Source organism: Eriocheir sinensis, chromosome 2 (assembly GCF_024679095.1).
Source record: "Eriocheir sinensis breed Jianghai 21 chromosome 2, ASM2467909v1, whole genome shotgun sequence".
NCBI classification, from domain to species: Eukaryota; Metazoa; Arthropoda; class Malacostraca; order Decapoda; family Varunidae; genus Eriocheir; species Eriocheir sinensis.
In genome coordinates, this window is record NC_066510.1 from 9,990,410 (window position 1) to 10,000,653 (window position 10,244).

General features: G+C 45.5%; 1 protein-coding gene across 3 annotated transcripts in view; it reads right to left on the reverse strand.

Moving 5' to 3' along the window:
• Nucleotides 1–8,856, reverse strand: part of LOC126999134 (crustacyanin-A2 subunit-like) — a 46,447-nt gene extending 37,591 nt beyond the window's left edge. Inside the window, exon 1 of one of the 3 annotated variants that reach the window (XM_050861477.1) lies at nt 8,747–8,856. The gene's annotated coding sequence lies outside the window, so the exon portion shown is untranslated. Of the gene's footprint in view, nt 1–8,640 lie in introns of all 3 variants that reach the window. The other 2 variants (XM_050861474.1, XM_050861465.1) reach the window with 2 other exon arrangements.
• Between the last annotated feature and the right edge of the window lie 1,388 nt (nt 8,857–10,244).

A 10,244-nucleotide genomic window follows, 5' to 3' on the forward strand; every position in this document is an offset into this window, starting at 1 on the left:
GATCTCTTGGTTATGAAGCGAGTGTATTAACCATTGCCCTACGTTCTTTTTTGTATTTGTGTGTGTGTGTGTGTGTGTGTGTGTGTGTGTGTGTGTGTGTGTGTATTTCACCACGGCCTGATAACGAGTTGGACTCACTACCCCTAACAAGTATCCTCCCGATTAGAGCAAGGCTCATTAGTCGATCTCTGGGTACTGCCCTCACACACCAACTCACCCCATCCCCTTTGCTCATGCGGGGACAATAACCGCTTGGTCCGCTTCTTGTCAGCTTCCACGCCGCAAAGCCTGGCAGCGCAGCGTTTTAACCGACTGAGCTGTCGGAGCGGAGTGTGTGTGTGTGTGTGTGTGTGTGTGTGTGTGTGTGTGTGTGTGTGTGTGTGTGTTATGGGGGAGGAGGGGGATGCAGGAGAGGAAATGTGCGGTGTAGGGGGCCAGCGGCGGTGTAGTAGGTTGAAACTGGACCCAGGTTGAAACTGGACCTCTCAGCCATCGTGTTGGTAGCCGCACGTGAGCACATCATCTGCCAGCGGCCGCTAGTGGTGGTATGATCCTACTAGACGCCCACAACCATTCCACAAACATTCTCCTTTCTCGTACTTCCCTCCCACCCCACTATCCTCCGCTTCACATGCCCCTCCCTAGAATCGTCCATCATCTCCTTCCCCAACATCCTTCATCTACCTTGCCTCCCATTTCCTTCCCAACTTTCTTCCTTCCACTCCTGACTGGCGATGTGGCAAAGGAAATCGATCACATCGTCTTTAGTATTCGTTGAAGGATCCTCCACGACTATTTTTTTTTTTCCCAGGATGCAAAGTTCATTGTGACCGACCACAGACGCTGCAGCAAAACTGTTGATACGCGTCAGGTCCAAGAAAATCTCAAGATGCATCCCTCCGGGGTTCCATCTTGAGAAACTGAGGGTTCAGGAGTATGCAGTGGCAGTCTCAAATCGGTTTCAAATGCTTGGCACTCTGAAGGACCCTGGAGAGTTGTGGGACACCTTTAGACGTAAAACTCTCAAAGCTGCCAGGGACTAGTTTGGGGTGCGTCCACGGACTTGAGTGGAATTGCCTCGAGGGAGAAACTGTAGAATGTAGAGGAGAGTCGTGCTGCCAGACTGGCTGGGGACTCGAGCGTTACGGGACTCGTCACGAAGAACTGTATTCTTTCCATTTTATCAAGTCACTTTGGGCGTGGCTGGCGGGATTAGTGGGTATGTCACATTACCGCTGCCGCTGATTTTTAATTACTTCTTGACAAGTTTAAATACTCTGTGTACTTTCAATCATGTGATTAGAGCATTAAATTCTACCACGATTCGTTTTCAAAACAATGAGATTATATACATCCCTATAAGTTCTGGCAGCGTGGCTTGTTCGAAGTTGAATGACAAGGACACTGTGCTGGTCAACTCTCTCTCTCTCTCTCTCTCTCTCTCTCTCTCTCTCTCTCTCTCTCTCTCTCTCTCTCTCTCTCTCTCTCTCACCGAAATCTTTTTTCAGTTATTTAAACAAAAGAAAGGCGATCAGAAGTGGAAGTGGACCTTTAACTGACAATGACGGCGAATTACTTACTTTTCGAAAGCCAACGCGTTGTGAACTTTTAAAAAAATTATCTGTCCTCGGTATATAATACTAAGTCTTACCGCCACTACCACCGACACCAACGACGACAATAGCACGAACCCAATCTCGTTCATGCATTACCTAAGTTTGTAATAACTACCGATGAAGTCCTCAATGCACTCCAATCCCTTTAGTAGTATAGGATATAAATTGACTGGTCCTGGGCTTTGTATGTTTTAAAGATCAGTCGGTTTGATAGGAAGGATCTCTTGTTACGAAAACCATGTTGTAAATCCTTAACTAATGAGTGGCTTTCAAGCTATTTTCCAATCCGAAAGGACGATGCCTTGTCGCAAGGACATATTGAATACGGATGTGAGAGAGGAGAGTATTACGTTCTTTGTTTCTTTAATGAACAGCAGACAGATATGGGAGATAGGACAGAGCCCTGCGGGACACCACTGTTGATAGGTATAGGGGAAAAAGAGTGGCCGTCTACCACAGCAGTGATAGATCGACCAGAAAGGAAACTGAAGATAAAAGTACAAAGAGGGATAGAAATCGTAGGAGAGTAGTTTGGAAAACAAAGAATTGTACAAGATTGTCAAAAGCTGTATGTGTGTGTGTGTGTGTGTGTGTTTGTATTTACCTACTATCCATATCAGACACTATGACATACCGTTTTTCGCAAATATCTTTCAAACGAAGACTTGAATCAGCATGGGGCTTTGGCAAAGATTGTTTCACACACTCCGCTAATTTTTGACGCTATTGTGCATTTGCTAGATGCGGTTAATTATGGCGTTTACTCTTGACTGTGATGGCAAAACCTGCGTGAGCCACTTACACATTCGAACAGGTGAAGCGTGACGTATTTGTGACGTGTATCCACCACCTACCTCCACCCCTGGCTTCCCCTACTCCCATCCCTCCCTTTCCCTCCTTCCTGCCCTCCTCTTTCTCCCCCGAACTCTCTCCCCCCTCCATCTTTCCCCCATACCCCTCCCCCCTCTCTCTCTCTCTCTCTCTCACTTGCGCTGTACACGAGATACGAGTCCATGCACACAAATTATATGCCGTCTGCATCAGCATCAACAGTGATGACGAGGATGACCTGTTTGTCGATGGTGATGAATATTAAAGTATTTACATTATTAATCCACCCATCATATACTCGCTGTCTATTTTTGTGTGCTATGACTTTTTAACATATCTATATGAACCCATATCGTATGGCAGTCTTTTCCTAATATCAGAATAAAATATTCATATATTTCTCCAATTTCGTTTCACGTTTTTACTCTGCAATGAATTCCCGTTTCAATTCCACCCTTATTCCTTTCCGTCTCTTACGCGATTTCCTATAAATGATCAAGCGTCAGCTACGTGCTTCATCCCATCATACGCTCAACGTAACCTGTGGGAAGGAGGGTCATATACTCGTACAACTTTCAATGGTTGTATAATTGCCAAACAAACCTCATACAGCACTTAAGCAACATCCAGTTACGCTGGAACAGGAATCAGGGTCGTGTGCATAAAACACCAGACCATACTTAGCATATACTTTCTAGTTATCCGCCATTATAGACAAGTCATATGTGTGCAAAGCTTCACATCGCATGTACACCGAGAGAGAGAGAGAGAGAGAGAGAGAGAGAGAGAGAGAGAGAGAGAGAGAGAGAGAGAGAGAGAGAGAGAGAGAGAGAGAGAGAGAGAGAGAGAGAGAGAGAGAGAGAGAGAGTGGGGGAGAGAGTGCGGGGGAGGAGGAGGGCAGGAGGGAGGGAATGGGAGGGATGGGAGTAGGGGAAGCCAGGGGTGGAGGTAGGTGGCGGATACACGTCACAAATACGTCACGCTTCACCTGTTCGAATGTGATAGTGGCTCACGCAGGTTTTGCCATCACAGTCAAGAGTAAACGCCGTAATTAACCACATCTGGCAATGCAAAATAGCGTCAAAAATTAGCGGAGTGTGTGAAACAATGTGTGCCAAAGTCCCATGCTGTTCCAAGTCTTTGTTTGAAAGATATTTGCGAAAAACGGTATGTCATAGGGTTTGATATGGATAGTAGTTGCCTAGTTGTATTTAACTAGTTGTGACATACGGGAAAAGAGCTACGCTCGCGCTGTCCCGTCTCCATATCCTCTCTTATCCAACTTTTCCTTAAAATCATGAATGTTTCTTGCACAAACCACCTCCTCCTCCAGTCTATTCCATAGCTCAATACTTCTGTTTGGGAAGCTAAACTTTTTCACATCTCGCCTACACGTGGTCGCCCTCAACTTCTTTCCATGTCCTCTCGTTTCTCTCTCGCTCCACACACACAGGTCCTCTCTGTTCAGATTCTCCACCCCGCTCGCCACCCTGTACACCGCTATCAGGTCTCCTCTTTCTCTTCTTCTCCCCAGGGTTGTGAGCCCCATGGTATTGAGTCTCTCCTCATAAGTCTGATCCCTAAGTTCCGGAACCATCTTAGTTGCCACTCTCTGTACTCTTTCCAGCTTTCTTATGTTTTTCTTTTCGTGAGGAGACCAGACCATTGCTGCATACTCTAACCTTGGCCTTATCATTGTAACTATTATTTTCTTCATCATCTCTTCGTCCAAATACACAAATGCCGTCCTTATGTTCTTCAGCAAATTCATAGTTTGTCCCGTTATCCTGTTGATGTGTTTGTCCGGTGACATGTTCTCTGAGATAGTCACTCCCAAATCTTTTTCTTCCATTCCTCTGCATATTATCTCATTTCCCATCTCATAATCAAATCATATTCACATCTATCACTCCTACCAAACTCTATTTTTTTTACATTTCCCAAGGTTGAATTCCATCTGCCATGTGCCACTCCACTCCCATATTTTGTCCAGGTCCCTCTGCGATGCCTTACAGTCTTTCACATCATTGACTCGTCTCAATAGCTTTGCATCATCTGCAAACAAACTCACATAGCTGGTCACTCCGTCCACCATATCATTTATATAAACAGCAAACACTATTGGCGCCAGCACCGAACCTTGTGGGACCCCACTCCTCAATGAGCACCAGTTGGAAACCTTGTTCTTGATAATTGTCCTCATTTCCCTGTTAGTTAGGAAGTCCTCCAGCCACTTAATCAGTCAATCACCCACTCCACCCCTATTTTTAATTTTCCAAATTAGTCTTCTGTGCGGTACTTTGTCGAATGCCTTTTTCAAATCCAGGTACACTCCATCCCCCCAGCCTTCTCTCTCCTGTATTAAATCTGTCACCCTTGAGTAATAACATAACAAGTTGGTGACACACGATCTCCCTCTCCTGAATCCAAACTCGCAATCCGAGATAATTCTCTCCCTTTCTAAAAAATCCGTCCACCTGTTTTTAACCAGCCTCTCGCATATCTTCGCAACCACACTAGTGAGTGATACCGGTCTGTAATTTAATGGGTCCTCTCTCTTTCCTCCTTTAGGGCCCAGACACACGGACGACTCTGTCGTGCGATTTTTAATCGCCTCTCGTCGCGAGTAGTTGATATAACATAGGTTTCAATGGGAAAATCGCTTACCCCAACACACGGGCGGGTGTGTAAAGCGACCACGCTGGGCAGTCGCAAGTACAAAGCGCGTGCAAGGCGATTAATCGCTTGGACCCCCCCACACACGGGCGACATCCTGTCGCCTTTCCGATGTACCGGAAGTGATCTGTCAGTCAGTCCTCGCTCATCACTCCTTGCATTCACACTGGGCAGGCAAGATGTGATACTGTGTGTGTGTGTGTGTGTGTGTGTGTGTGTATATATATATATATATATATATATATATATATATATATATATATATATATATATATATATATATATATATATATATATATATATATATATATATATATACACACACACACACACACACACACACACAGTATCACATCTTTACCCCATACACACGAGCGATTTAAAATCGCTTCTTACGCGATTTAAAATCGCTTCTAAGTCGTTCGTGTGTATGGGGTGGTCAAGCGATTGTGAAGTCGCTCGTGTGCCTGGGCCCTAATAAATTGGTACTATGTTTGCTCACTTCCAATCTTGTGGTACCCTTCCTTCCATCAGGGTGGCGCTCATTATGGAGTGCAGTTTCTCTGCAAGTTGCTCACTACATTCTTTCAGGATCCACCCTGATACTTCATCCGGCCCTGTCGCCTTTCTTACATCCAGCTTGTTCAAGCTTTCCTTGACCTCCTGCACCGTTAACTGTATCTCCTGCATAACCCTTCCTCTTTCCTGGCCCGGTGGTTGTACGAATTCGTCTTCCTTTGTGAAAACTCTATGAAAGCTGTTGTTCATCACTTCTGCCATCTCTGCTGGGTCTTCATATGTAGTTCCATCCATTTTCAGTTTATTGATTGTTTCTCTATTCTTTAATTTGCCGTTCACATGTCTATAGAATAATTTGGGTTGATCTTTACATTTGTCGATTATATCTTTTTCATATTTCCGCTTTTCTTCTCTTCTAATCTTTGTATATTCATTTCTTGCTTGTTTGAAATTGTTCCACGCGTTGATTCTTCTTCGTCTCCTCCATCCCTTCCAGGTTTCCTCCTTTCTTTTTCTAGCCGCCTCGCATTTTTTGTTAAACCACTCCTTTTTACCAACATCCTTTTTGGTTACCCTAGGGACATATCTATTCTCGGCTTCTTTGTACAGTTTTGAAAACTCCTCCCACTTGTCTTATGTACGTTTGGCTTTGTACAGCCCACTCCACTTTGCATTCTCAAAAAAAGTTCTCATATTAACAAAGTCTGCCTTAGAGTAGTTACTTCTCCCTATTTTGTGATCCTCTTTTCGGTCAATCGTTCTCTTTTCTTTTACTTCGAATTCCACAATCGCATGGTCACTCTTTGCTATTGGGCAATCTCTTTTAATATTTTCTATTACTTCCGGTTCCTTGCTAAAAACCAGGTCTAATCTTGATGCCTCTCCTTCTTTCCCGAATCTAGTATGTTCCTTAATCCATTGCGTCAGCATATGTTCCATTGCCAGTTGCAGGAGTCTTCCTCCCCACGACTCTTCTGTTCCCTGCGTCTGCCAATCCTCCCATTCTACCTCTTTGCAATTAAAATCACCCATCAAAATTGTTCTCTCACTCTCTCTTAACATTCCATCCAGGCAACTCACTGCGTGTTGTATCATTTGTTCATATTCTCGGGCCTTCCATGCATTGGTTCTTGGTGGCACATACCCTACTACATATTGCCTCCTTCTTCCTTCAGCACCCAGTTTTCACTTTCAGTACCTCTGCCAAGCCTTCACCCTCAATCACCTCCTCCACCTTAATGTCTTTCCTTACCATCAACATCACACCTCCTCCCTGTTTTCTCTTTCTGTCTCTCCTCCATATATTGTATCCACCTTCTCCAATCCCCACCACCTCAATTGGGTCACACAACTTGATTTCCGTCAGCCCCACAATATCGGGTTCTCTATCTCTCAAATAGTCGTTAAACTCTATCCACGATGACACTATTCCATTGATATTCGTATATGACACTTTCCATCCTTCCTCCTTTCCTGTTAGATGTTTTATCTCCTTCCTCTCGTCACCATGAACCACTTCCTCACTTTCATATCCATTACTCTCCAAAAAAATTCCTTCTTCTCTTCTTCCGATCTTTTCTCATTTAAATCACGAACCTCACTTCTAAGTTCATTCAACTTGTCTCTCTCTTGTTCATTCAGATCTTTCCTCAGCCATATAATTTTGGTGTCTTCTTCCGCTAGCTTCCAAGCTCCTGCCAGTGCCTCTTCTGCTTCGCTCTGTGCCTTGAATCGAATCCTAATTGGTCTATCTTTTGCTCCATTGTATTTTCCAATCCTATGACAGTCATCTATTTCTTTCACCAGGTCTCTTCCCTCTTCTTGTACCCTCTTCACGATCTACCTCACTACATCTTTCAAGTTGTTTTCTCTCGCAGATTTGCTTTGTGTGTGTGTGTGTGTGTGTGTGTGTGTGTGTGTGTGTGTGTGTGTGTGTGTGTGTGTGTGTGTGTGTGTGTGTGTGTGTGTGTGTGTGTGTGTGTGTGTAAATAATAATAATAATAATAATAATAATAATAATAATAATAATAATAATAATAATAATAATAATATACGGTTTATTCAAGTACGGCAGCCGTCAGGCTGAAAATTTACAATCTAGAAGTACATTTTAAGTAAACTTCGTTAACGAGAACAAGTACAAAAGGAAGGGGGATGGAAAACGGGGGTCAGACTTGTCTCTGGGAAGGTAGGGATGATGGGAGATGAGGGGTGGGGTGAAGTACAGTGTGGTGGTGTCGGGGAGGGTGAAGGGGCGGATTCTTCCAGATGGCGGTGAAGTCAAGTGAGATCTTAATCCTCAGTTAGGATGCTGGGTTCAGGTGACAGGTCTTGGAGGGATGCAGGTGGGCATTATCTGGAAGGTCACTTAGGTACCCAAGCTTAGTAAGTAGGTGCTAATCTCCTGGGCCGGCGAGACACAGGTGGTGGTTGTTGCTCGGTTGGTTGTTATATCTGTATCTGGGAACAAGTGCACAGCGTTGATGAAGGTGCCGTACATCTTGCTCCAAACCTGAGTGACGAGGCTGCCACACTGTCTGCCATCTGAACTGACCTTCCCTTGCTGCAGGGTGACCGAAATGGCGTCCTTCGGAGCTTGAGCGTGTCGGCGAGGACGCGGTGGATGACGAGGCGTTGGCGACACAGTTCTCACTACCTCCCAGCACCACTAACACACAAAACTCACTGTATGTCTGTATAATGTCACAACATTTCACAAGTTTTCTTAGTAATAATGAGTTCCTTGAAAAAATGGGAAGGGGTGGGGGAATGGGGAGGGAAGGAGAAGGTAAAGGGTCAACAGGCTGACCATGTGTGTGTGTGTGTGTGTGTGTGTGTGTGTGTGTGTGTGTGTGTGTGTGTGTGTGTGTGTGTGTGTGTGTGTGTGTGTGTGTGTGTGTGTGTGTGTGTGTGTGTGTGGGTGGGTGGGTGGGTGGATGTGGGTGTGGGTGAGTGGGTGGGTGTGGATGTTTGTGTGGGTGTCGGTGTGTAACTTTACTATGGACTGATCCTCTCCGCACTAGTATGGCTAAGGTTGCCAGCCAAGGATCCACTGGCTTTGGCTTATTTCAACACATCCCGGAGAAATCGTCACGCAGTCCAACTTGGTGTTCGTCTCCCTCCGTCGATTCCTCGCTAGACTGGTGCTTGTGAAAGTCGGCAAAGATAAACTGTTATATCGCGGTCCTCACGAGGAGGGTGAGGGGCTGTTATCTTTCATTTGCTCAGAAGGCCAAACGGGCGGAAAAAAGACTGATATCGCCTTTTTTCTTTCTTATCTTACGACCTCGACTTAGCAAAGATGTACGTAACTGGTGCTTAATGAAATGCTGTGGTCATTGGCAGTTTTTTATTTTTTTTATGTGTATGAACATGACTTGCCAAACATACAAAATAGTAAATCATGAACTGTTAAAAACTACAGCTTAGCGTGACGATGCTATGGCAGTATGTCGTTAGATACTTTACGTGTGCGAACATGACTTGCCAAATAGACGATCATGTAACGCGTGAATATTCGCCTATTTAAAACATAAGGTTGATGAACTGCGCATGTACGTACCCCAGACACAGAAGCAGCCAAGGATTTATCATCTCTAGATACTCAAGCAGACAAGTCTCATCCCAGACAGAGAGAGAGAGAGAGAGAGAGAGAGAGAGAGAGAGAGAGAGAGAGAGAGAGAGAGAGATTGGACCGTATTGGCTATCCGTGCAGCGCCGCACTCGGCGACTCGGAGAAACACCACGAAAGTACTGTTTTGACGTAACTCGGTTCCTCTTTTCTATTTCGGGTAAAAAATAATACTGGCTGTCGTTTGGAGCCAAATGTCCAAACATGGTACTTGCTGGTAGAGAAAAACTGTATTTACCCTTTGCTAGTAAGGTTTCAAGGTTTGCGTATGTGTGTGGTGTGTGTGACCGCTGAGTGGCGAATGTGCTGCGGGCCGCAGTCTTCCCCTGAGCGGCCCAAAACAGGCAAAACACAGCTGGGAGGTTTCGTATTTTTCGCCCGGGGCTTTATTTTGCTCTCCAGCAGCTTAAAAATGATTTAACTTGCTATTAAATAATTGCTAGTTTAAGTACCTGTAGCTATTTTGACTTTTGGTCTTAAGATAAGTCATTTACAGACGCCCTCTCGCTGGAGGCAGCGCCGAACACCGAAACGGTTGTAAACAAAGTCTCCCTGGCCAGGTACTGCACTTTGTCTTGCGACCCTTTAGAGTGACATCGCTGCTGGCAGCCATCTTGGATTGCGGTCCCTTGTTCCCAGCCAGCCGTTTTAGCCGATTTTAGCGCAGACCCCCAACCATAGTGCTTCCCCAAACCACCCCTAGCCCTATACGACACCCCTGGCAACCCCCTGGATGTCGTCCGACCCGGGAGAAGGCCACGAGGCCGCCTCCACCCACCCACCTCTCCCATCCGGGGCCTCCCCTGCCTGACCTGGGGAACAGCTCCCGCCCGCTGAGGACATGGACGCCACCACCATCACCTCCAAACGGCCACTCTCTCCAAACGGTGACGTACCATCCAAAAAAACAAGCAACATGTAACTCACCACACCTGATCCCACCAACCCGCTCCATGAGCACAACATCCAAC